General features: G+C 40.7%; 1 protein-coding gene and 1 pseudogene across 1 annotated transcript in view; one reads left to right on the top strand and one right to left on the bottom strand.

Annotated features, from left to right (window-relative positions):
• The window catches only part of LOC105986594 (chromosome unknown open reading frame, human C10orf76), a 234251-nt gene that overhangs the window by 142989 nt on the left and 63862 nt on the right, over positions 1-27400 (top strand). The gene's annotated exons all lie outside the window — the stretch shown is intronic.
• On the bottom strand, positions 651-1006 carry LOC105986570 (annotated as a pseudogene).

Genomic DNA, 27400 nt, shown 5'->3' with positions numbered 1-27400 from the left:
CTTCGCTTCAAAAAGTTATTAATAAGCCGGGTGCCAGTGGCCCATGCCTGTAATCCTAGCTACTGAAGAGGCTGAGATCTGAGGATATTGGTTCAAAGCCAGCCTGGGCAGGAAAGTCCATGGAACTCTTATCTCCAATAAACTGCCAGGAAACCAGAAGTGGCGCTGTGGCTCAAGCAGTAGAGCGCTTGCCTTGAGCTGAAGAGCCGAGAGACAGCACCCAAACCCAGAGTTTAAGGCTCACAATGGACCAAAAAAAAAAGTTATTAATAGAGCTGGGGGCTGGGAAGGTGGCTTAGTGGTAGAGCGCTTGCCTTGCATGCATGAGGCCCTGGGTTCAATTCCTCAGCACCACATAAGCAGGGGGAAAAATGCCGGAAGTGGTGACGTTGCTCAAGTGGTAGAGCATTAGCCTTGAGGTGAAGAGCTGAGGAATAGCACCCAGACCCAGAGTTCAGGACCACAACCGGACACCCCCAACTCCCCCCCAAAAATAGAGCTGGGATGTAGCTCAGGGGCAAAGTGCTTGCCTAGCAAGTGCAATGACCTGGGTTGGATCCCCAGTACCAAAAAAAGAAATGACAAAAAGACACAGGTTTTTTTTTTTTAAGTGATGAATAAAGAAGAGGATATTAAAAGCCATTTTCTTCCTACTCATTCTGTAGTATTCAGGCCAGTATTTTTACCATCACAGACTTCTGTTTTCACTTGAATCTACTTTAGTTAGTTGTCACCTCTCAACACAACATAATTCAGTACAAATATCCACACTTCCTTACAGAACTGTATGTATTTAGAGAGTCCCTGATATTGACTCTGTTCCTAATCCTATGAGCCAATGCTGAATGTATAGTCTTACCAAACTAAAGTAGAACTTGAAGTACAAGGTGAAGGTGATCTGTTGAGACTATAGGAACTCATTTAGACTCTCCTGGAGACTCTGTCCCAAACTGGTATTTCTATATAACTGATATATATATATATATATATATAACTGATATGCCATGGCTTAGTAAGAAGCTGCTTTTTCTTCAAGTGTGCATTTATGTCCATTTCCTGTGGGGAAGCACCTATTGGCCAACTACCTCTCTAGCTGTCTCAGAAAAACATGTCTTTTTTTGTTGTTGTTGTTTTGATGCTGGTCCTTGGGCTTGAACTCAGGGACTGGGCACTGTTCCTGAGCTTTTTTGCTCAAGGCTAGTGCTCTACCATTTGAGCTACAGCTCCACTTGTGGCTTTTTTGGTGTTTAATTGGAGATGGGTGTCTCACAGGCTTTCCTGCTTGAGCTGGATTTGAACCGCAATTCTCAGATCTCAGCTTCCTGAGTAGCTAAGATTATGGGTGTGAGCCACTGACATCCAGCCCTTGTTTCCTTTTTTGAAGAATTGCTGCATCATTTATTAGGTTCATTATTATTATTATTTTGTTGGTCGTGGGGCTTAAACTCTTGGCCTGGGTGCTGTCCTTCAGCCCTTCAGCTCAAGTTGAGCATTTTACCATTTGAGCCACAGCGCCACTTTGGTTTTCCTGGTGGTTTATTGGAGATAAGAGTCTCACAGACTTTCCTGCCTGAGTTGGCTTTGAACCATGATCCTCAGCTCTTAGCTTCCTGAGTAGCTAGGATTACAGGCATGAGCCACCAGTACCCAGCTAAATATATTATTTTGGAGACTTTCTTTTTGTCTGTCGTGGGCCTGAACTCTGGGCCTGAGTGCTATCCCTCAGCTCTTCAGCTCAGGCTAGCGCTCTTACCACTTGAGCCATAGCACCACTTCCAGCTTTTTCTGCTCATGTGGTACTGAGGAATTGAACCCAGGGCCTCATGCATGCAAGGCAATCACTCTACCACTGAGCCACCTTCCCAGCCTCTAGGTTTATTATTTTGAACCTTAAGAGTGTTTCTGAAGTACATCTCCATTTTTCCATTCTAGATAAAGGCATTGCCTTAACTTTAAAAGATGTTTTGCTTTCTCTTGTGGATGGATTTTGAAACCTTTGTATGATGATAGCCCAGTGAATTTTCTTTCTCAGAGTCAATTTTCTTTCAGCTGAAGGGAAGAAAATGGTATGCCTAAACAGCCTGCATCTGCCGATCCATGTAATGAGTGCTGCCATATGGTCCTTTGCCTTTCTCTGAGAACTTGTATTGTATGTCCATGATGCTATTGACTTTGGATGGATGTGAAAACAAGGACTCTTGTCAGAAAATCTGATTTTTAGGTCTCTGAGGGATGCTATGAAATATGGCTACTAGCCACTAGGTTAATTATCAAGAAATAGAGTTTGTAAAGGCTTAGCCAGAAAACTGTGATGGTGAACATAATTTGTTTTTAGTATTTAAAAGGATTTCTTGTTGATCTCACACCTAGGGGGAAAAAAATCTCTAAACCAGAACAACCAAACTCTTTTCTTTGATAGCCACTGGAAGGGATTGAGTTACATGTGAAACTTTCAAACATCTAACAGTTGGGAGCACCTCTCCCTCCCCAGACTGGTTTTCCAGTTGATAACAGTCTCAAACTATGTCTTTGAGATCTTCCAGTAGATAGTACCAGCATGTGAGCAGCAGGAAGACTACAGACTTTTCTGTACTTTAAAGCTAAGATAATGTGACAGTGAAAATTAAAAATTCTTCTGCATGCTTGCAGATGTAAGTTGCTCAAGTGTCTGTTTGCTTTTCACTTTTCTTTCATGGCTTAGTCATGCTAGTTCTTTGTCAAAGTTACTTGTGTTTATAAACAATTCTCTCTTCCTGTTTAACTTTTCTATGAGATTCTTAAGATGCAACTGCTTAGAAACTGCTATTTTTATTGGAAGATCTGATGTCACCAACAGATAAGGCCTTTGTTTTTTCTTACCTGTAAGAGAGTTGTTTCATTGTTTTGCCTTAAGAAAAATATACTGCTCTACCTAAATGTTTTGTTTTTCGGTCATATTGTAATGTCAACTGCCTCCAGAGAGTCAATGATATACACAGGCAAATGCTGTAAGTGTTGCAAGGAGAACGATTTGGAAGTTGTGCTTAGAGACTTCTCTGCTAATTATTTCCTGCCACCACATAGGTGGCTATCTCAGTGAGCACTCGTACTTTTGGAAGAAGTTTATTGGCTGTTAACCCAGTTTGTTAAAAAGAGAAGAGAAAAAGAAATGTGGTGGACTAAAATCTGACTTTTATCTGACCAAAAAATTGAGGCTCTTAATGAATCTAAGTTAACATCCTAATCTTTTTCTCTTAGTGAACATTTTATTAGCACCAACTTGAAAATTCTGTTTTCTGTTTAAGAAAGTAATAGTGAAGTTAGATGCCTGGCTTATGAGATTCTTATCTCCATTTAACCACCAAAAAGCCAGAAGTAGAGCTGTGGCTCAAGTGATGGAGCACTAGCCTTGAACATGAAAGCTCAGGTTCAGTGTCCAGGCCCTGAATTCAAGCCTCAGGACTAGCGTTGAAAAAAAAAGGACTGGGAAGGTGGCTCAGTGGTAGAGCGCTTGCCTTGCCTGCCTGAGGCCCTGGGTTCAATTCCTCAGCACCACATAAGCAAAAACAAAAAAGCCGGAAGTGGTGCTGTGGCTCAAGTGGTAGAGCGCTAGCCTTGAGCTGAAGGGCTGAGGGACAGTGCCCAGGTCCAGAGTACAGGCCCCACGACCGGACCCCCCCCCCCAAAAAAAGCCAGGTGCCAGTGACTCATGCCTGTAATCCTAGCTACTCAGGATACTAAGGAGGCTGAGATCTGAGGTTTGCGGTTCAAAGTCAGCCTGGGCAGGAAAGCCTATGAGACTCTTATCTCCAATTAACCACCAGAAAACTGGAAGTGGCGCTGTGGCTTAAGTGGTAGAGTGCTAGCCTTGACTGACACCCCCCCCCTAAAAAAAAAAAAGAATTAACTTTTTAGCTACCACTATGATTATATAAGTTATAAGTCTGGGAGGGGTGAGAAAGATAAGTTAGGGCAAATAGGTTTGCCTCATGTCTGATGCTCACTTTATGGTCTCCTTTCTGCTGCTTATGTGTTTTTAGTCTTTTTTTTTTTGTCAATAGTAGGGCTTGAACTCAGGGCTTGGGTGCTGTCCTTGAGCTCTTTTGCTCAAGGCTAGAGCTCTACCCTTTTGAACCACTGGGTCACTTCTGGTTTTCTTGTGGGTAATTGGAGATAAGAGTCTTATGGACAGACTTCACTGCCTGGGCTGGCTTTGAACTGTGATCCTCAGATCTCAGCCTCCTGAGTAGCTAGGATTACAGGCATAAGCCACCAGTGCCTGGCTCCACAAATTCTTTACTGATTAGTTGAGAGACGTTGCAGTTTGATGCTTAGGCACTTCAGTTGGAGGATGCAATTTAATCTAGTGAGAAGTAAATATGGACTAAAGCAATTAAGGACAAGCAGAGGCACTGAGCTGACTCTTAATAGAAAAAAGTCATAAAGATAACCTACTTGTCTGCCCTAGGATGGCCCAAATTATCACCTGAGTTAGAATTTATCAATAATGACCTTTTTGTTAGTCAGATCCTGCTGATCTCCCATTAGAGAGAATGAGAAGCAATATGCAGATTACAGAAAGTACCCAAATGAAGCTGATGTAGTATTGTTTACTTATGAGAGCATTAATAATTATTCTAATGGTCATTGTTTCTTAATCTCTCAAGTCTGTTCAGCTACAATAAAACAAACACTAAATTCCATAGGGTTGATTGCCTATTTGCTTGCCCTAGCTTGGTTTCTGCTACCAAGTGAGGTTTTGCATTAGGTCATAGCAAAATTTGCTGAGCTATAGTGCTGTGTTTATAGATGTACTACCATTCTGGTTGTTTTCCGGGGAGTATTATTGAGATTTTGAACTCAGGGTCTTGCACTTGCTAGGTAGGCTTTCTACCACTGACCACACCGTTAGCCTCTTTCTTTGATGGTTATTCTTGAGATAGGGTCTCACTGCCTAGGCATGCCCTAGATTGAGCGCTTATTTTAAAAGGCTTGTAGTCATAGTTGGGATGACAAGTAAGCATCACCATGCCCAGTTTCTCTGTTGAGTCTAGCTGACTTTTCTGCCCAGACTAATGAGCAACTGGGACTCCGCCTCTTAAAGAAAATTGGTGCTGGGTATCAAACTTGCAAGCGAGGCAGGTGTTCTGCCACTAAGCTATATCCTTAGTCTTTCTTCTCCAATTTTTAAATTAACTTGTTTAGCTTTTATTTTATTTTTAATTTTAGGAGGTATTTTTTTTCCTTGTACAAAGTTGGTGGTAGAGGTGAAACTGAAATTGAGACAACCTGAGTCTATAGTCTCTTTTAAACCACTGTGTTAGACTGTGTCTTAAATAGCAAAGGAATGAGCAAACCTAAAAAACATAATGTTACTGAGAAGCTCCATTTCCATGCATTGTCAGTTAAGTATCAAATTCAGCCTGATTTAAGTTAAGAAATCAGAGCTTCTTGGGTGAAAGAGGATGAATGTTGTCAAAAGACTGTCAGCAAGCATAAAAATAGAACAATGGAACCTCTTTAAATTGTGTTAGGAAGGGAGAAGGGAGCAGGGGAAAGTAATGGGGCACATTGATTGGAAAGAATTATACATATGGCATGGAAATGTCACATTGAAATCCTCCATGTATAGCTAATGTGTACTAATAAACAAAATAAAACAAAAAAATCCACCATGGTTGTGCTTTCCTGTAGCCCCAGTATCTAGGAGTCTAAAAGAGGACCACAAGTTCAAGGCCAGCCTAAGCTATATTGTGACTTTGGGGCTATCCTAGCAATTTAGCAAGACCATCTCAAAACAAAGGTGATGTATAGATGGGTTACTGTTACATAAGTCAGGTAAAAGAGTACATTCCTTTTTTTTTTTTTTTTTGTCGGTCGTGGGGCTTGAACTCTGGGTTTGGGCGCTAACCCTGTGCTCTTCAGCTCAAGGCGAGCGCTCTACCACTTGAGCCACAGCACCACTTCTGGTTTTCAGGAGGTTAATTGGAGATAAGAGTCTCACAGACTTTGGGCTGGGAAGGTGGCTCAGTGGTAGAACACTTGCCTTGCATGCATGAGGCCCTGGGTTTGATTCCTCAGCACCAAATAAGCAAAAAAAGCCGGAAGTGGCGCTGTGGCTCAAGTGGTAGAGCACTAGCCTTGAGCTGAAGAGCTGAGGGACAGCACCCAGGCCCAGAATTCAGACCCCATGACCGGACCCCCCCAAAAAAAAAGAGTCTCACAGACTTTTCTGCCCGGGCAGGCTTTGAACCGTGATCCTCAGCTCTTAGCTTCCTGAGTAGCTAGGATTACAGGCGTGAGCCACTGGTGCCTGGCTAAGAGTATATTTCTTTTTGGACAATGTCACCCCTTCCCTCACTCTCTCCCAGTTTTTCCCTCCATCCCTACTCACAAGTTGAATAGTTCATTTTCTTTTCTTTTTTTCCCAATTGGTTGTGGGCCTTGAACTCTGGGCCTGGACGCTGTCCTTCAGCTCAAAGCGAACACTCTACCACTTGAGCCACAATGCCACTTCTGGTTTTTCGGTGGTTAATTGGAGGTAAGGGTCTCGTGGACTTTCCTGCCCAGGCTGGCTTTGAACCACAATCCTTAGATTTCAGCCTCTTGAGTAGCTAGGATTATAGGCGTGAGCCATCAGCACCCAGCTTGTATAGTTCATTTTCAACATAGTTTGTAGGAGCGAAAGACTTTCCCAAGAAAACCACTCGGACACCTGGTCACATACAAAGGAAAAGGAATTTAATGTCAGTAACCTAACAGTCTACCTTGAGGGCTGAGAGTAGCAGCTCGGCTAGATGGGGCTACCAGCACAATTTTATAGAGCTAGATTCATGTGGAATTTGAGAGCCAGAAACTGTGTTATAGATGGCGGGGGGAGGGGTTAACATTTGCAATTGTAGCCTCACAAATAAGAGAGAAAAATCCCTCTTGTTTCCTTTTCCTGGAAAACAAAACACTTTTGTAACCTGGGCACAGTGGCAATGGCAGTCTTAATATTTCCATCTGAGGTAGAAAAAGGATCACTTTTTGGTTTGCTCATTCCTCTGCTATTTAAGACTTAGCCATAACACAGTGGTTGAGAAGGACTATGGACTCAGGTTGTCTCAATTTGAGTCTCAGCTCTACCACTTACATTGGGGGCACTTTGCTCTAGTTTTTTTCAGCCATAAAGTGAGGAGAATAATGGACCTGAGTCATTATTGAGAAGTAGCTGTACAAAGGGGTTTCAATTCAACATATCAATGTATAAGTAGTGCATCTGATGACAGTCTCACCATCATTCCCCTTATTACTGAAATTATTAAATGACAGTATGTATAAATTGTCCTGATTGTGCAAGTCTGGGTATTTTAACCAGCCTCGGTTATGATGGTCTACATGAGAACTCATTCTGGAGAAATAAGTGCCCTCCATATTCAATTTTGTTCAATCCCTATCCCTACTCTTGAACTAGTAGAGACCAGAGATACAAAATTATAGGGCTAGGAATGTGGCTTAGTGGTAGAGTGCTTGCCTGGCATGCATGAAACCCTGGGTTCCATTCCTCAGTACCACATAAACAGAAAGAGCTGGAAGTGGTACTGAGGCTCAAGTGGGAGAGTGCTAACCATGAGCAAAAAAAAAAACAAACTCAGAGGCAGTGCCTAGGCCCCAAGTTCAAGCCCCAGTACTAGCATAAACAAACAAACAAAAACAAACAAACTATAAAGAAGCTGATATCAGGAGCAGTACTGAAACTTAGGCTGCCTACCGGCACCTGGGCACCTGGGCATCAATGACGGGAAAATGGTTTGATTGGGTCGAGTTTGTGTTTTCACAAACTAGTTCTTTTACTCCTCTGAGTTGTTTGACTTATTTTCAAACGAGAAGTTTCTCTTCTTGCTGTTACTGTAGTAAAAGAATTTACTCAGCCGGGTGCTGGTGGCTCACGACTACAATCCTAGCTACTTAGGAGGCTGAGATCTGAGGATCAAAGCCAGGAAAGGCTGTGAGATTCTTACCTCCAATAAGCCACTAGAAAACTGGAAGTGGTGCTGTGGCTCAAGTGGTAGAGCACTCACCTTGAGTTTAAGAGCTGAAGGACAGTGCACAAGCCCAGAGTTCAGGCCCCACGACGGACCAAAAAAAAAAAGAACTTACCCAAAGTGAATATACAGTAGTTGAGATGATGTTATTCAATGTGTTCTTACCTTTTGTTTAGAGAGAATATAAGTGGCTTTTAGGTTTTCTTCCTTATATTTTAACTTATTAAAAATATTTAACCATGGATTTTTGTTGTTGTTGTTGTCAGTTGTGGGGCTTCAACTTTGGGTCTGGGCGCTGTCCCTGAGGTCTTCAGCTCAAGGTGAGCACTCTACCACTTGAGCCACAGCTTCACTTCCGGTTTTCTAGTGGTTTATTGGAGATGAGAGTCTCACGGACTTTCCTGCCTGGGCTGGCTTTGAACCACGATCCTCAGATCTCAGCCTCCTGAGTAGCTAGGATTATAGGCATGAGCTAACGTAGGTGCCTGGCCACTATGGATTTTAAAAAATAGATTTTCTTTATCAACTTGAGGAATTTCCTTCTATTCCTAGTTTGTTAAGCATTTTTATCATGAAAGGACGTTGAAATTTATTCGGAAAAAATAGACACTGTGATAGACTGAAAGCAGGTCATCTTTAGGTTGAGAATGTGGTTTTTACTTCTTATTCAGTTGACACAGTATACTGCATTAATTGATTTTCAGATGCAAGATGAATCTTACATTCCTGGGATAAATTCCATTTGGTCATTGTGTCTAATTTTTTACATATGTTGCTGGATTCATTTTTCTAGCATTTTGTTGAGGAAATCTGTACCCATATTCAACATCTATAGAACATGGAAATATTAGTTTGTAACTTTCTTGTGATGTTCTTATCTGGTTTTAGTATCAGAGTGATATGGAGAATCATAATGAGTATGGAGTTCCTCTTCAGGTTTTTCGAAGAGGTTGTAAAGGATTGGTATTCTTCTTGAAATGCTTGGGAGGATTATATTAGAGCCTAGGCTCTTTTTCCAGAAATAGTCTTTTTTTTTTTAAATGCCAATATTTAGACTTGAACTCCAGGGCTTTTGCTTTCATTTGGCTTTTTGACTTACTACTACTAATACTCTGACATTCTTCCAATTCCTGCTTTTTGCTAGTTAGCTAGAAATAAGAGTATCAAGGATTTGTCTGCCTGGATTGGCTTTGAACCTCAATCATCAGATTTTAGTCAGATTTTAGCCTCCTGACTAGCTAGGATTATAGGACATGCCTGACAAGTAAACATTTTCTTTCTTTTTTCTTTTTTGTCGGTCATGGGGCTTGAACTCTGGCCCTGGGCACTGTCCCTCATCTCTTCAGCTCAAGGCAAGCACTCTACCAATTGAGCCACAGCACCACTTTGAATTTTCTAGTGGTTTATTGGATATAAGAGTCTCACAGCCCATGCTGTTTTTTTTATTATTAAGATTTTATTGTGAAAATACTGTACAGAGGGGTTACAGTTACATGAACAAGGTAATGAGTACATTTCATATCCAGCATTGTTGCCTCCTCCTTTGTTTTTTCCCTACCATCCCTTCCCTCCCACCTCCTCAGCTACACCCAACCCCCAAGCTGGTTTTGATCCTCAGATCTCAGCCTCCTGAGTAGCTAGGATTACAGGCCTCAGCCATCAGCACCTGAAAGTAAACATTTTCTAATGTAGCAATTTTGTTTCTTTGTTTGAAGGCAATACTGAGGATTGAACATAGGGCCTCTTGCATGAAAGATAAGCATTCTACAACTGAACTATACTCTCCCCTTCTTCTGTAGTACCAGGGTTTGAATTCAGGGTCTTATACTGGGTAGGCAGACATTCTATCACTTTAGCCATGCCTCAAGCCCTTACTACTTTAATTATTTTTCAGGTAGAGTCTTTTTTTTTTTAATCCCAGGCTGGCCTGGACTGCAATCCTCTCATTTATTCTTCCTACATAGCTGGGGTGATGTGCATGTGCCACTTTTTATTGATTGAGATAGTGTTCCCTGAACTTTTCATCTAGACTGACCTCATCTAGACTGCAGTCATCCAGATCTCAGCCTCCAAAATAGCTAGTATTATAGTTGTGAGCCATTGTACACTTACATTAAAATCTTATTTTGGGACAGGTTCTCACTAAGTTGCCTAGGCTGGTCACAAACTAGGGTAGCCTTGAACTTTTGCTCTTCCTGATTTAGCCTCCCAAGTAGCTGGGATTACAGGATTATGGGTGTTTTTCTTCACTTAAAATACTTTAAAATACTTTTAAAATACTTTAAAAGTTGGGCTGGGAAGGTGACTCAATGGTAGAGTTCTTGCCTTGCATGCATGAGGCCCTGGATTTGATTCTTCAGCACCACATAAGCAGAAAAAATCCAGAAGTGGCACTGTGGCTCAAGTGGTAGGGCACTAGTCTTGCCCTGAATTGCTGAGGGACAGTGCCCAAGCCCAGAGTTCAGCCCCCACAAGCGACCAAAAAAAAAAAAAAAAGTAATTTTCCTAGTGGTCACTCTAACAGTTACCATATTTATCTTTATTACTGAAAGGAGACTGCCACATGGGTTCAAGCAGAAAAGAATTTATCAGCTGGCTCACACAGATGGAAGTGTGCACAGAGAGAAGAAAAGAGAAAAAGAGGGAGGGAACTGTGGTTGGGAGATATTATATAGGGAAAGGTGGGAGGTGAGATATGAAAGTGACCTCAGAGCCTGGGGAACCTCTCACTGTCTGCAGGAAGTGTGACTGGGGCTGTTCAGGGAGTTACCTCAGCAGATGAGGCAGTGACCTCGGAGTCTAACTCACAGCAAAAAGATTGGTAGTCAGGTGATTACTGGTTTCAAGCAGGTGATTTCTGGTAAGGCTATGTGCTATCTTTCACAAAGAGGAAGTGGGGGGCTGTTTTCCCACACAGACCTAACAATTACTACCAGCTTCAGACTTACACTTTTTTTACATACTCTTTTTTTTTTTTTTAAATAAAGATTGAGTTTTCCTATGTGGCTGGCCCAAGCAGGCCTTCAACTCCTAAACTCAAGTGATCCTCCTGCCTTAGCTACCCCAGTACTTGGATTACAGATGAATGCATTGTCACTATACCTGGTTAAGATTTTTATACTAATGTAATTTCATTGAAATACAGAAATATTACTCCTGTGTAATTATAAATAACATGTGCACAAAACCTATTTGAATAAACCTTATTTGCTAAAATGAAATGAAAACAAAATCACAAAAAATGGAGGAATTTCTTTTATTTCCTGAAAAAGTGAGGACTTATTAGAAACAAGATTCTAATTTTGTCCACTTTATAGTAGAATTAGGGCTATGTGATAGTGAGGGAAAAGTCTATATTTAGACTTTTGTATGCGTGTACCAGTCCTGGGAACTCAGGACTTGGATGTTGTCCTTGAGCTTCTTTTGCTCAAAGGCTATTGCTCTAACCACTTGAGCCAGAGTTCCATTTCTGGCCTTTTTAGTAGGGAGGTGACAGTCTTATGGACTTTTCCTTCCCTGGCTGGTTTCAAACCATGATCCTCAGATCTCAGCCTCCTGAGTAGCTAGGATTGTAGGCATGAGCCACTGGCATCTACTTTTAATAAGGGTTGAACTGAAGATCCTATGCTCTTGCTTATTAACATTTGTACTGAAAGCTGGGGCTTTACACCTCCACTTCTGCCAAGAGTCTCATGGACTTTTCTACCCAGGCTGACTTCAAACCACAAGTCTCATATTTTAGCTTCCTGAATAGCTAGGATTATAGACATGAGCCACTATTGCCTGCCTGTCTGTTTTTAGATTTTTGCATACATTTCATTTTATGAGAGATTTTTTTTCACATGTAGGCGTTAAACAGCAGTTTAGATGCTGCTCTATTCCCTGGTGAGCTAATAGCCCACAGCCATTTCTTTTCCTGTATTCAAGATATGAGCAATCAGAGCTCATTGGCTCTTGAAGCCTGCATGTTGAGCTTTGTAACAAAGAAAAAGTACATATATAAAAATAAGATCAATTATTGGGCACCAGTGGCTCACACCTGTAATCCTAGCTACTTGGGAGGCTGAGATCTAAGGATCATGGTTCAAAGCCAGCCTGGGCAAGAAAGTCTGTGAGACTTTTTTTTTTTTTTTGGTCAGTCGTGGGGCCTGAACTCTGGGCCTGGGCACTGTCCTTCAGCTCAAGGCTAGCACCCTACTACTTCAGTCACAGTGCCACATCTAGCTTTTTATTGCTTATGTGGTGCTGAGGAACTGAACCCAGGGCCTCATGCTTGCAAGGCAAGCTCTCTACCACTGAGCCAACTTCCCAGCTCCCCTGAGACTCTTATTTTCCAATAAACCACTCAGAAAACCAGCAGTGGTGCTGTGGCAAATGGTAGAATGCTTGCCTTGAGCTGAAGAGCTGAAGGTCAGTGCCCAGGCCCAGAGTTCAAGCCCCAGGACCACCACCACCAACAACAAAAAAGACCAATTGATGAAAGTTTGTTTGGAGAGGGGGTAAATACAAATTGGAGAGCCTATAGTAACTTGATATAGAGTGGCTAAAGGAGATGTGAAGTGTGCTCCTTTGTGGCTGGAGTCAGCATTGGTTTTCATAGGTTTGTTTTATTACTTACCTAGCCTTCAGTATCTCACTTTCTCCCCATAACATAAGGGTTGCTGACTGTGGCCTGTTTTCTTGGCCCAGGTGAGGGGCTATTTCTATAGTGTTGCTCTCAGGAGAGAAGTAGTTAACCTTGAGCTCAGCCCTCTGTCCTGAATGAAGCTAACTGACTGTGAAATAGAAGGCTGTTAATAGCAGATCCCAGCTGTGTGTTCTGAAAGCATTACTTGAAGCCTCAACCTTTGTAAAGTCTAGGATTTTAAAAGATTTGGAATAGACCATTTTAAAGTTATTGTGTTATTATTTCACTTTGTTCATGAATTATGTCAAATATTTACTTGTGCCTTTTGGAATTGTAGGACTGGTTATGTAACTGAACTGGTAAAAGTAGACTAGTTGCTTCCTGATGGTTAGAGGTAAATTAATGTGGTTATGTTCTGAGTAGATAGTTGTAGATGAAATTGCTCAGAGCACTGTAGGAAAGAATGGATGATTGCAAGTTGCTCTAGAATGTTTACCCCTTGGTCCCAGGTATGAGTAAAAATTTTCTCCATGCAACAAGAGAACAAATTCTACTCACCCTTGTGTCTTACCCCCTTTTTTCCAGTGTTGAGCATTCTGCCTTTGAACTACATCTTCTGCCCCTTCTGTCTTTTTAGGTCCACAATCTCATACTAGCCCTCATTTCTGAAAATAAATATTTATACAGCAAAGACTTATTTTGTGCATTTGTCCCATTAATAATGAATAGGATTGCTCTACCTATAATTTTATGGTATAGTTTTATTAACAGTTTTTAAACTTGCCTTAAATTTTTGTGTATTTTAGATGTATCATTTCATGTGTGTTCTTTATTTTGCTAATCTTTTCATCAACACAACCTTTACTGTATGTCTTTCTTCCAATTTCTCTAATTAATTAATATTAATGGCAATAGTTTAGGGCCTTGTACTTGCTGGCCAGCCACTCTACCACTTGAGCTACATAACAAAGCACAAATAGGAACTTGAACTTTATTCCTTTTATTTAAGCTCCCCATCTAGCTAGAATGACAGACGTGTGCCACCATATTTTATTTTATTTTATTTTTTTGTGAACATACTGTACAGAACGGATGTGCCACCATATTTAGGTTTTTTAGTGATTGAAATGGGATCTGGCAAACTTCATTGTCCAGCTGACCTCAAACCACTTGATCTGATCTCCTGAGTAGCTAGAGTAAGCATGAGATACCATACCTGATTGGTTTTCCAATTTCTTTAGGTGGACATTGAAATTCCAAGTACAGAGATAATAAATGAGAGGGGCAGTGTTAGGTGTTTGTGTGAGGTAGATTTGAGATGTTTCTTTAGAATCCATTGGTTTAAGGAGCATTTCTTCTGTTTCTAACAGTTTCCTTTCCTTTTCTAAATGTTTCTAAATGCTAGACATTGAAAGCTAGAGGGGCAGTCATAGTGACTTACAATTGCTACTTTCTCTTAATAGGTCAGGAAGGAATGTATTTCTGATTGGCTCATTATATAATAGAAACTCAGATAGGTAGAGGATAGAGTCTTGATTATTCCAAATCTTATCATTGAACTTTTTACCTTTTCCCAATCAGCTGTTGCAGTGTGACTCTCTAGAGTCAGATATGGACTGCTTTTGCCAGTCCACAATCTCTGGTTCCTTAATAACGTGATACACCCTAATTATTATTAATTTTGAGAATTATAAGAAAAAATAGATTGTCTTCCAGTTGTCAGTGGTTTTTGCCTGTGTTCCTAGCTATTCAGAAGGTAGAGCTTAGGAGGATTGGAGTTTGAGGCCAGCTTGGCAAAAACTAGCAAGAAAACTCCGTTTCAATGAGTACCTCGGCACAGTGGTACCTGTCATCTCAGCTACATAGAAGGCTGAGCTACATTGCAAGGATTGTGGCTCCAGTCTAGCATAGAAAAACAAAAAAATGCAAGATCCTATCCAACAGAAAAATCTGGGCATGGCGGTACATACCTGTTGCCAAACTATGATGAGAAACACAAATAGCAGGATCACAGTCTAGGTAAATTGGCCTGAATAAAAAGTGAAACCCTGTCCCAAAAATAACCAGAGCAAAAGGTGATAGAGGTCAAGAGTGTGGCTCAACCGGTAGATACCTGCCTAGCAAGTACCATTAAAAAAAAAAAGTTTTCACTTGAGAAAAGGGTCCTTGCCCCTCCTTTTGCTGGGAAATGTGGACATTTAGAAGTAGCTTAGTTGCTAAAATACTAGCTGCTATTGTAGGAAGTCTAGTGTAATTTAGGTTCTTTTTTTTTTTTTTTTGGTTGGTTGGTTATAGAGGACTTGAACTCAGGGCCTGGGTGCTGTCTGTGAACCACTTTGTGCTCAAGTCTAGTGCTCTTCCACTTTGAGCCACAGTGCCATTTCTGGTTTTCTGGTGTTTAATTGGAGACAAGAGTCTCACAAACTTTTCTGCCCAGGTTGGCTTCAAACCAAGATCCTCTGATCTCAGCCTCCTGAGTAGCTAGTATTACAGGTATGAGCCACCAGCGCCCAGCCATAATTTAGGTGTTTTTGTTTTTTACTTTTTGTCGGTTGTGGGTCTTGAACTCTGGGCCTGGGTGATATCCCTGAGCTCTTTAGCTTGAGGCAAGCACTCTACCACTTGAGCCACAGTACCACTTCTGGTTTTCTAGTGGTTAATGAGAGATAAGAGATAAGACTTTCTGGCCTGGGTTGGCTTTTTGAAATAAGATCCTCTGATCTCAGCCTCCTGAGAGGCTGGGATTACAGGTGTGAGCCACAGGTGCCTGGCATAATTTAGATTTTTAATTCCTTTTCTTTTTTCTTTTTCCCTTTTTCTTAAGTCATTTTTAAACTTTAGTCACTTGTTCATTTATGTTGTTTTTCCTCATCATTTATTTTTTCCAAAAGTCAAATTGGAACTCTACTCATAACTAGAATTCTAACTAGAATCTACATTCAGATGCAACTTCAAAAATTTCACTCTGTCTTCTAAATGGTATCTTTTTCAAAGGGCTAACCTACATAATTCTGTCCTTTTATAGACAAAAAAAATATCCTTTTTCTCTTACCTCAATTATTCTTCATTTGACATTGTTTCAAAATCTCTAGTGTGCCATGATTGTCCTTTAGTCATATTTTCATTTCTTTCTTTCTTTTTTTTTTGCCAGTCCTGGGGCTTGAACTCAGGGCCTGGGCACTGTCCTTGAGCTTCTTTTGCTCAAGGCTGGCTGGCACTTGAGGCACAGCACCATTTCCAGCCTTTTCTGTTTATCTGATACCGAGAAATGGAACCCAGGGCTTCATGCATGCTGGGCAAGCACTCTACCACTAGGCCACATTCCCAGCCTGCAAAATCCTTTCTAAAATAAAAATTGTGAGTAGGGAGTCATCAGCCAGGGCCAGACTACAAAAATAGGATCTTTTAAAAGAAAAGTCAGGATTAACAACCTTCTTAGATCTTCTCAGATCTTCCTCTAGCCTCCTAACTTTCTCAAAACCCTGACAGGAGGGATTCACCAGTTCAAGAACTAAAAAACCAAAATGTTGCGCATTAATTTTTTTTGTTTCCAGTCATGGGACTTGAACTCTGGGCTTAGGCACTGTCCCTCAGCTCTTCAGCTCAAGGCAAGTGCTCTACCACTTGAACCACAGTACCACTTCTGGTTTTCTGGTGGTTAACTGGAGATAAGAGTCTCACGGACTTTCCTGCCCAGGCTGGCTTTGAACTGTGATCCTCAGATCTCAGCCCCTGAGTAGCCAGGATTACATGCCTGAGCCACCAGCGCCCAGGGCATTAATTCTTATATTGAGAAATGAATATGAACATGCAGGTAAAGTGTAATAAAAAGGCAACTTAGGGTGAGTAGGAGAGCTTTACTGAAGAGAATACTCTTCTCTATTTTCTCTTTTCATTAGTACTAAGCTTGGTGGTCACAATAAAGGCTCTTCCAGAGTTGAGGTCCTTAGGGATAGGAAAGTGTGAAACTCACTAATACTTACCATTTCTTCCTTAAATAAACCTTGCTGTGTGTGTTGCATTCCCCCTGGGTTTTTAAAGACAGGGTCTGGTAGTCTGAAACTGAAACTGAGGCAGCATTTTAAGTAGGCAATTAATGACATGGTAAAGAAATTTTAGCTCCAGTAGATTAATTGTTAAATGAATTGTATCTGCATTTTACTGTGATATCAACCTAATTATAAATATAATGCTACTTAGTAGAAGATAATGATAAATAGAATTATGCACTCAGTGATCAAATTTCGGGGGTTTCTAACTGAGGAATTTTTTTTTCTTAAGCTGACTCTTGCTTTTTTTATTGTAGGTTTTGATTAATTTTACCTTGATTATACATTTCTCCCTGGAGCCCAGATATTTTGCATGCTCTAGCAAAGTGGGCTCCTGTTATAACAGACTTAATGAGATTTTTTTTGTTCTAATTGGTTTCTATATAATTTCTTTTAGAACCATGAACATGTGAGTGGGATGTCAAACACAGGCTAATGCATTTTCACTACCTTGCACCCCCAAAGAACATTAATTTTTCTCTCATTTAACATCATTTTCATATGATGAGAATTCTCAGTCTCAAGAAAGCCCCAGAGACAGTTGGTTCTCACTGGTATCTCCTGACACACATTCATTTTGGTAATTTATCTCAGAAGGAGAAGGTATAACCTCAGCTTCCTAAGTAGTTAGTATTGTAAGTGAGTAATGGTATTATAAGTTAGTATTATAAGTGAGCCATCAGTTAACCATTTTTACATGTATAGTTAAGTATATTTATATTGTCATCTTGTAATCACATTTGGCTAGTTTTGATAATTCATATAAGTAAAAACAAGTATTTTTTGTTGTTTTGTTTTTTTGTGCTATACTGGAGCTTGAACTCAGTGCCTCTCACTCTTACTTGTCTTTTTTACTCACCTCTAGTTATGGATTTTTGTTGGTAGATTGGAGATAAGAGTCTCTTGAATTTGTCTATCTGGGTTGGCTTTTAGTGATGATACTCAGATCTCATCCTCCTGAGTTAGGATTGCAGGCACAATAAGCCCAACTCAAATAGTATCTTTTGACTGGCTCATTTCACTTAGCATAATGTCTTGAAGATTTATCCAGGTGATAACCTATGTCAGAATTTTCTCCCTTTTTAAAGCTGAATATGTTGTTATATGGATACATCATATTTTGTTTATACAATTCATCTTTTGATGGACACTTAGGTAGCTTCCATCTATTGTGAATAATGCAGCTCTGAACATAGGTGTGCAAGTAACTAGAAATTCCTTTTTTATTACTCAGCAATAGTTTATAATTGCATAAATATTGTATACAATTTATTCTATTTCTTTTTCTGTTGGATTCTCTAGCCCTCTGGTTTCACTCATCATTTATCTGCTCCTTTTTCTTTCTTGTTCTCCCAGTGTTGACTCTTTTCACTTGCTCACCATCACCTGCAGAATTAAAATTAAGTCCTCTAGTTCCTTCCTTCCTTCCTTCCTTCCCTCCTTCCTTTCTTGCTTGCTTGCTTGCTTGTTTCCTTCCTTCCTTCCTTTCTTTTTTTTTTTTTTTTTTGAGACAAGGTATCACTATGTATATAGCTTAGACTGGCCTCAAATTTGTTATTCATTTGCCTCAGCCTCCTAAGGGCAGAGATTTATAGATGTACACCACCACATCTGGCTTCCATTCTTAATAATTTTTTTTAAAGTATCAGGGATCCATCACCTAACTGAAGCTGTTCTAGACCACTCAGAGTTCTTTGGACTAACCAGAAAAATCAGTAGTTTGCTTGATAAACTGTTTTATATGCCTGACCCTTTCTATATGTCTCATCCCTGCCTAGATTGTCTTTTCACAACTTGCCAGCATGTTTCTTAAAATAAGTACATCTTTATTTTTTCTTTTCTTTTCTTCTTTTTTTTGTTGTTGGTTGTGGGACTTGAACTCTGGGCCTGGGTGCTGTTCCTTAGCTCTTCAGCTCAAGGCTAGCGCTTTACCACTTGAGCCACAGCACCAGTTTTCTGGTAGTTAAATGGAGATGAGTCTCATGGACTTTCCTGCCTGGACTGGCTTTGAACTCTGATCCTGAGATCTTGGCCTCCTGAGTAGCTAGAATTACAGGCGTGAGCCACCAGCACCCAGCTAAAGTAGTACATCTTATCACTTCTTTTTTATGTTTGTTTGTTTTTTGGTGACAAAGTTGCAATAAAACCCTTTGTACACATGATCCTCCTGCCTTAGCCTCCTGATTGTTGAGATTACAGGCACATACTACCGGGCATGTCCTTATCTGATCCTTAGAGTCACGCCTGGCCATACTACTATAATAACTATTGGTTGTTGTTTTTTTTTTCTGGGGGGGGGGTTGTTTTTTTGTTTTTAACTAGTCTTTGAGCTCTTTGAAAGCAAATGGTATCTATATCTTAATAGTGCCTGTGTTTAACATTACTTGATGAACATAGAATCAATAAATTTTTGTTAGACAAGTGGGGATTTAGGATACTGGTTAGGCTGATTTGGGATAGGCAGGGTAATTAGTTGTGGGTTGATTGTGGGAAGGGATAAGGACAATTGAGAGACAAAAGCCCAAATAAAATCTGAACAGAAATTCTAGGCAGATTCTACAAAAGTGAAATAATGGGTTGAAAGTCAAGCCACTAATCTAAGTAGAAATACTAGTACAAATGACTTGAAAGGTAATAGTCTAGACAGACAAATAGGATAGCTACAACTTCTTTCCTCTTTGTGGAAGTGTGAAAAATACAACTTACCCTGAACAGTTGAATACTAAATACTAAATATTTCATAAGATCTAACATCTGGAGGTTGCACATATCTATAGAGACAAAATCCCTTTGGTTGCAGCCAAGTGGAAGCTTGAGAAACTTCATCCACCAGGTGCCTCAGTTGAGAGGGGTGCTATAAAGAGAAGTGAAGCCCTTTGGGATCAGTGCAGACAGAAAAAAATAAGAGTCCATGAAAGATGAGCACACGCGCGAGCACGCACACACACACACACACACACACACAAAATCCGTTGCTATTCTTCAAACTAGCAAGGCTATCTGGACTCAGGGAAAAATGAGTCATTATTTAAAATGAGAAAGAAGGGGCTGGGAAGGTGGCTCAGTGGTAGAGCGCTTGCCTTGCATGTATGAAACCCTGGGTTCGATTCCTCAGCACCACATAAACAAAAAGAAAAAAAGCTGGAAGTGGCGCTGTGGCCCAAGTGGTAGAGTTCTAGCCTTGAGCTGAAGAGCTGAGGGACAGCGCCCAGGCCTAGAGTTCAGGCCCCATGACCAGACCCAAAAAAATAAAAATGAAAAAATGATAAAATAAAATGAGAAGGAAGAATAGAGGAAGGAGGGATTTGAGTTAAATCTTACTTCATCTGTTCTCCTTTTGCTTGTTCTAAGATCAAAGCTGTTTTCCTTTGTAAAAGGGCCTCCTTAAAAAAATAAATAAATAAAAGGGCCTCCTTTTGGGGTTTTGATAATGTCTGTGACTTCTCTTTCATTTAGCAATTACATATGGCTTTCAGTGAACTGACCTAGATTTAGAACTTTTTTTTTTTTGGGTCCGGTAGTGGGGCCTGAACTTTGGGCCTGGGCACTGTCCCTCAGCTCTTCAGCTCAAGGCTAGCACTCTACCGCTTGAGCCACAGTGCCACTTCCGGCTTTTTTCTTTTTGCTTATGTGGTGCTGAAGAATTGAATCCAGGGCCTCATGCACGCAAGGCAAGCGCTCTACCACTGAGCCACCTTCCCAGCCCGTAGATTTAGAACTCTTGAGGTTAAGATCTATCTGTGCCCATTGCCACAGATCTCTACCCTATAACCCTTAGCTCTTTTGGTACTCTGTTATAAGATTTAAAAGCTTAGTGTTCTTTTTCATCAGAAGCCAGTGTTCTACTAAGGCCTACAATTCATTGTCTTCTAGATGATTTTGACTTGGGATAACAAATTAGAGTTTGGGATACATTAGAGATGATAAATGTGACTTCCTTTAAGGGAAATCCATTTGTTTTGCTTAGTGTTTCTGTGATTAATTACTTGCCAGATTAAATTGCTCCATAAAAATGCATAGTATTTTATTCGATTGCTCTTCATAGTGATTAATTAGGCCATACTGTTGCTTTGTATGTTAATTATTCTTGCTTTTTTTCTTTGCTCTAGTTTAATTAATACAGCATTTATTTAAGAAGCTTTTTTGTTTTAGGACAGAGTACTGTCTGCTTTAGGAGTAACAAAGCCCAGCATTGCTTTTAGGCTGGTGGTAGGGAGTACACTTGACATGTTCTGAGTATATTCTTTGTTGACAGTCCTTTGTCCTTGACAGTGTCTCTGATTTACAAAAAGTATACTAACTGCCAATGAATTGGGAAAAGCAATTGTTAATTTTTATGTAGTTATTAGAAATAATGTATTGAAGATTCTTGGATCAATTGAAAATTGATTAAGAATATAGAAGAGGGCCTGTTGATGAAAAACAAGCTATAAAATATGTATAAAGCGAAATAATAGTAGAGTGGAGAGTATTGTTTTCTAGGATGCTGCAGGACACTGATGAAAAAGTTGGACATAGCAATTTTATCAATGATCTAGTACTAAACATAAACAAAGTATTAAAGTTTTTTTTTTGGGGGGGGGGTCTGGTCATGGGCCTGAACTCTAGGCCTGGGCGCTGTCCCTCAGCTCTTTAGCTCTCAGCTCTTCAGCTCAAGGCGAGCACTCTACCACTTGAGCCACAGCCCCACTTCCGGCTTTTTTCTTTTTGCTTATGTGGTGCTGAGGAATCGAACCCAGGGCCTCAGGCATGCAAGGCAAGCGCTCTACCACTGAGCTACCTTCCCAGCACAAAGTGTTAAAGTTTTTAAGTGATAAGAGATTTGGAGATGTTTTCTACATGTATGAAGATAGAGAAGTGATACAAATGGAATAGGAAGAAGATCATCACAGAAATTAACTCCTTTATTCCCTTGGAAATATGTATCCCTGAGATAACAATTACATGAATAAAGACAGATCTAGCAATTCACTCCTAAGTGAAATGAATATCCAAACTTGACTATGCCTCAAACTGAGAAATAAACTATGGTAAATCCATATAATTGAAATACTATTCAGCAATGAAAAGGAAGCAAACTAGCCAGGTGCTGGTCACTCATTATAATCCTAGCTACTCAGAAGATCTGAGAATCATGGTTCAAAACCAGCCTGGACAGGAAAGTCTGTGAGACTTTTATTTTCAATTAGCTATCAAAATATCTGGAAGTGAAGCTGTGGATCAAGTGGTAGAGTGTTGTCCTTGAGCACAAAAGTTCAAGGACAGGGGCTGGGAAGGTGGCTCAGTGGTAGAGCACTTGCCTTGCATGCTTGAGGCCCTGGGTTCGATTCCTCAGCACCACATAAGAAAAAAAAAGCCGGAAGTGGCGCTGTGGCTCAAGTGGTAGAGTGCTAGCCTTGAGCTGAAGAGCTGAGGGACAGTGCCCAGGCCCAGAGTTCAGGCCCCACTACTGGACCCCCCAAAAAAAAAAAGTCCAAGGACAACACCCAGACCTTGAGTTCAAGTTCCAGTACTGGCACCAAAAAAATAAAAAGAATAAACTTAGGTATCAGGGCTGGGAAGGTGGCTCAGTGGTTAAAGCGCTTGCCTTGCATGCCTGAGGCCCTGGGTTCGATTCCTCAGCACCACATAAGCAAAAACAAAAAAGCCGGAAGTGGCGCTGTGGCTCAAGTGGTAGAGCGCTAGCCTTGAGCTGAAGAGCTAAGGGACAGTGCCCAGGCCCAGAGTTCAGGCCCCATGACCGGACAAAAAAAAAAAAAACAAAAGCAAAAACAAAAAAACTTAGGTATCAGTATATCAATATGGACTAATATGGACACACACACACACATGCATATCCCAGCAAAATACAGGACTGCAGGTGTGACTCAATTGGAAAAGCACTAGTACCATAAAAAAAGAAAGAAAGAAAAATGGAGCCGGGTACCAGCAGCTCATGCCTAGCTACTTGAGAGGCTGAGAGCTGAGAATCTTGCTTCAAAGTCAGCCTGGACAGAAAAGTTCCTGTGAGACTCTTATCTCCCAACCACTCAAAACTGGAAGTGGCACTGTGGCTCTAAGTGATAGAGTGCTAGCCCTGAGTAAAAGAGCTCAGGGACAATGCCTAGGCCCCAAGTTCAAGCCCCACAACCAAAAAAAAAAGGAAAGAATGGATTTTTTTTTCATGCTTATTCCAAATTCCAGTGTTTTATATGTTTTTTGAGTGAGAGCCAAGGATAGGAGGAGAGGTTTCTGATGGTTTTCCAGATGTCAGCATGTGTAACCTGTACATCAATGAGAAGGGTATTTTGAGAAGGAAAGTACAGGTAAAACCTTGTTGATAGCTATCAGTTATTGATGAGAGAGGATCACTTCCTGAGTTTATGGATTGAATCCAAGTTTTTTGTTTTTTTGGGTCTGGTCGTGGGGCCTGAACTCAGGGCCTGGGTGCTGTCCCTCAGCTCTTCAGCTCAAGGCTAACGATCTACCCCTTGAGCCACAGCGCCACTTCTGGCTTTTTTCTTTTTGCTTATGTGGTACTGAGGAATGGAACCCAGGGCCTCATGCATGCAAGGCAAGCGCTCTACCACTGAGCCACCTTCCCAGCCCCTGAATCCAAGTTTTGTTTTAAAGGTATGTTTATTTGTTATGTCTGGGCCCTCCCACTGTTGATGTTTGTTATAAGACCTGGAATAGTACTAAGAGATATTTCTGTCCCAGAACTAATCCGACAACTTCCACATTCCTCTGCACTTGAACTATAACAAAAAGCTTTGTTCCATGGTAGACTTATAAAGCAAGATTTTGCAGAATGTGAGGGACACAAGGATAAGTAAACCACACACATCAAACCATTGCTGTTAACTTGTGTCTCTTTTCCTTTCTGTTTCCAGTGATCTGAACTATACATGTATAACACTTTTCTTTTCACCTTGATCCCCCTCCTCCTTTCTCTCTGTTTCTTTTCTCTCTCATTTCCTCCTTTCTCTCCTCTCGCTGATGGAACCCAGGGTCTTGTTGGCTCTATGCTTACTGACTGCTTGTTTCTCATGTCCAACTTGAAGTACTTCCCTGAATGTCCAATTTTCTCTATTCCAGCTCTGAAAATAGAGTGGGCAGATTATCTGGTGGTAATGTTATTGCCATAGTTTCAATAATTATATTGAATATATCTCTGGTGGCAGCAGGTTACTGACTACTCTGAGCAGATGTATGGTTACCATTCTGGTCCACCCTGGTTGATTATATTTAACAAGAGACTTATTCCTTGAGTGAGTCCTTGAGCAAATGTATCAAGGTCTTTCAGTCTTTTCAGCTGAATGACTTGTAGCAGTGAACCTGAAGAGGCTTCTGTGGTCTCCCAACAAACAACCTATCTATTAAAAACTAACATCGATTTGCATTCATGTTAATAAAACTATGTCCTTTCTTCCAGTGTGATAGTAAAAAGTATTAGATGAGTCTACTATTGTAGCAGGATTCTAAGATTTTTGCTCAGGATTGAACTAAACTAGAAATGGTGTGTGTGGGGGGGGGGGGGTTGTTTGTGTGTGTGTGTGTGTGTGTGTGTATTTTGCCAGTACTGGGGCTTGAACTCAGGGCCTGGGCACTATCCCTGAGCTTCTTTTGCTGAAGGCTGTCTGGCACTCTGCCACTTGAGCCACAGCACCACTTCCAGCCTTTTCTGTGTATGTGGTACAAAGGAATCAAACCCAGGGCTTAATGCATGTTAGGCAAGCACTCTACCACTAAGCCATATTCCCAACCCTTGTGTTTTCTTAAGTGGCCATTTATATCAAGTGGCAGTTAAGTTTTTATCTTGCCTTAAGATAGTAGCCAGTACTTAACTACTTAGGAGGCTGATCACTCAGCATCACAGTTCAAAGCCATCTGGAGCAGGAACAGTCTCACAGGAAAGTCTATGAAACTCTTATCTCCAATTAAGCACCAAAAAGCCCCCACCAAAAAAACCAGAAATGGAACTGTGACTCAAGTGGTAGAGCGCTAGCCTTGAGCAAAAAAGCTCCGGGACAGTGTCCAGATCCTCAGTTCAAGTCCCAGGATTAGTACCAAGTAAAAGCCATAATTAACCTTGTAAAAGTGATAAGTTTTAGTAAGGAAAGAAATTATAACATTGTAAACTTTGGATGATGGTAAATAGGTAATAATAAAACATTATGAGAGCCAGTATGGTAGCATTATAAGAGATAGCTTTACAAGAGATAGGGATAGAAGAATCACAGTCAAGAGGCTAGCCCCAAGGAAAAGTTTGAGACCCTATCTGTAAAATCTTAAATAAAAGAGGCTAGGGGGGATGTGGCACAAGGCTCTAAATTCAAACCCCAGTGCCAATACAAACAGAAGCAAAGCCTCAAAGACATTAAATAAAGATGTATGTTAGCAGTATATCTTTGTCCTTTCAGCCCAAAAGCGATTACAAATGCAAATAGACATAATAGTACTTCATCTCTCTGGAAATAAAGGCTCATTTTGACTAAGTCTCAAGTAGTCATTAATTACTTGTGTACATTTTCTGTGTCTTAAATTATGTCTTTAGATTCTGACTTTACATAAAAAGTATTCTAAAAGGTATAATTTCATGGGATTGAATACTAGTGCAATTAAGACTTAGAAGAACAGCTAAAGACAAAGGTACAATCATGCTATGATTGAGACAAAATGTGACCAAGACTGCTGTGCTCCCATTATAACTCCTTTAAAAAGATCCAATAGAATTAGGTGCTGGAGGCTTATGCCTATAATCTTAGCTACTTGGGAGGCTGAGACTAGGAGGGTTGCCATTGGAGGCCAGCTCTGGTGAAAAATAAATTCATGAGACCACTTCTCAACAAATAACTGGATGTGTTGGCACGTGCCTCACAGCCTAGCTTCATAGGAAGTGTAAATAGACAGATGATAGTCTGTATGCTCAGGCAGAAGCAAGACCTATCTTAAAACTAACCAGTGCTGAAGGAGTGGCTTACCAGTATAGCACCTGCCTGGTAAGAGTGAGGTCCTGAGTTCAACAAACCTCAGTACCAACAAGAAAAAGAAAAGCTCGAGGAGATAACAGACAACTGGTATGACTCACCATTTGTTCCGGAAGAGTTTCTGTGCAGTCACAGCAGCTGCAGGAAGAAGCTGATCATTTTAAGTACTAAACCAAACAGGTCTGCTGAGGACATTTACCCACTAGATTCTGGAGGCCTTTGACTTGTACCAAAAAGGCTCCTTCCTTCTGACTGCCCTTTCAAGTAAGAGCTTACACCTAAAGCAAGAATTTCTCTTTTTCCCTTCCTCTGTTTTGGGTATCCTCTTCAGAGAGATTATGTGTATGTATAGAAGTATATTTTATTGTTTTATTTACCAGTCATCTTAGAAATGCAAAAATACTACATTTCTGGTAAAAATTCTCAAGATACTAGGAATGGAGGAGAGCTTTTTCAGCCTGATAAAGGGAATCTATGAAAAACCTGAGTTTCACTTGGTGAAATTCACTTGGTGAATTGTGGAATGGTTTTTCCTAAACTAAGGAACAAGATGGATGTACATTCTCACCTTTGTTCAGCATTATGCTGGAGATTCTAAATAGTGCAATCAGGCAAGAAAAACAAAAGATAATCTAGATTCGGAAAAAAAGATGTAAACTGTGTTTATTTTTAACCAGCATGATAATGCAGAAAACCTGATAGGCTTTACAAAAAAGCTACTAGAGGGCTGGGAAGGTGGCTCAGTGGTAGAGCACTTGCCTTGCATGCCTGAGGCCCTGGGTTCGATTCCTCAGCACCACATAAGCAAAAAAGAAAAAAACCGGAAGTAGTGCTGTGGCTCAAGTGGTAGAGCGCTAGCCTTGAGGTGAATTGCTGAGGGACAGCGTCCAGGCCCCGAGTTCAGGCCCCATGACTGGACCAAAAAAAAACAAAACCCCAAAAACAAAAAAAAGCTACTAGAATAAATGAATTTAATTTAGCAAGGTTGTAGGTTAGAAATTCAGTATACAAATATTAATTTTACTTGTATGTGTAAACACAATAAACACATTTTATCTAATAAAATTTTTTCTATTATATATATATAGTTTTTGTATTGAGGTTTGAATGCAGGGCTTGTTAGACTGGTGCTCTACCATTTGAGACATATCTCCAGCCATTTTGTGGTTATTTTCAAGATAGAATCTTGTGAATTTTTCTACTAGGGTTGGCCTCAAATTATGATCTTTCATCCCTCAGCCTCCTGAGTTGCTAGGATTACAGATGTGAGCCACTGGTACTCCCCAGCTTTGTGTTTCAGTTTATTACAGTTTGGGGCTCTGAGTGTCATCTTTGGATATTCTAGAATGACTATTCATGCTGGATTCCATGTCTGTTTTTGTTGTGTTTTTTTTTTTGGGTCCGGTCATGGGGCCTGAACTCTGGGCTTGAGCACTGTCCCTCAGCTCTTCAGCTCAAGGCTAGTGCTCTACCACTTGAGCCACAGCGCCACTTCCAGCTTTTTTCTTTTTTCTTATGTGGTGCTGAGGAATTGAACCCAGGGCCTCGAGCATGCAAGGCAAGCGCTCTACCACTGAGCCACCTTCCCAGCCCCCATGTCTGTTTTTGCTAAGACTAATCTTTGTTAGCCTTTTTGTTTTCTGGTACAAAATGCCAAAGGTGATGCTGGTCACTGGTGGCTTGCATCTGTAATCTTAGCTACTCAAGAGAAAAGTCAGCCTAGTAGAAAAGTCCTCAAGGGCTGGGAAG

Source organism: Dipodomys ordii, unplaced genomic scaffold (assembly GCF_000151885.1).
Source record: "Dipodomys ordii isolate 6190 unplaced genomic scaffold, Dord_2.0 Scaffold36, whole genome shotgun sequence".
Taxonomy (NCBI): Eukaryota; Metazoa; Chordata; class Mammalia; order Rodentia; family Heteromyidae; genus Dipodomys; species Dipodomys ordii.
This window is presented reverse-complemented; position numbering and strand designations above follow the sequence as displayed.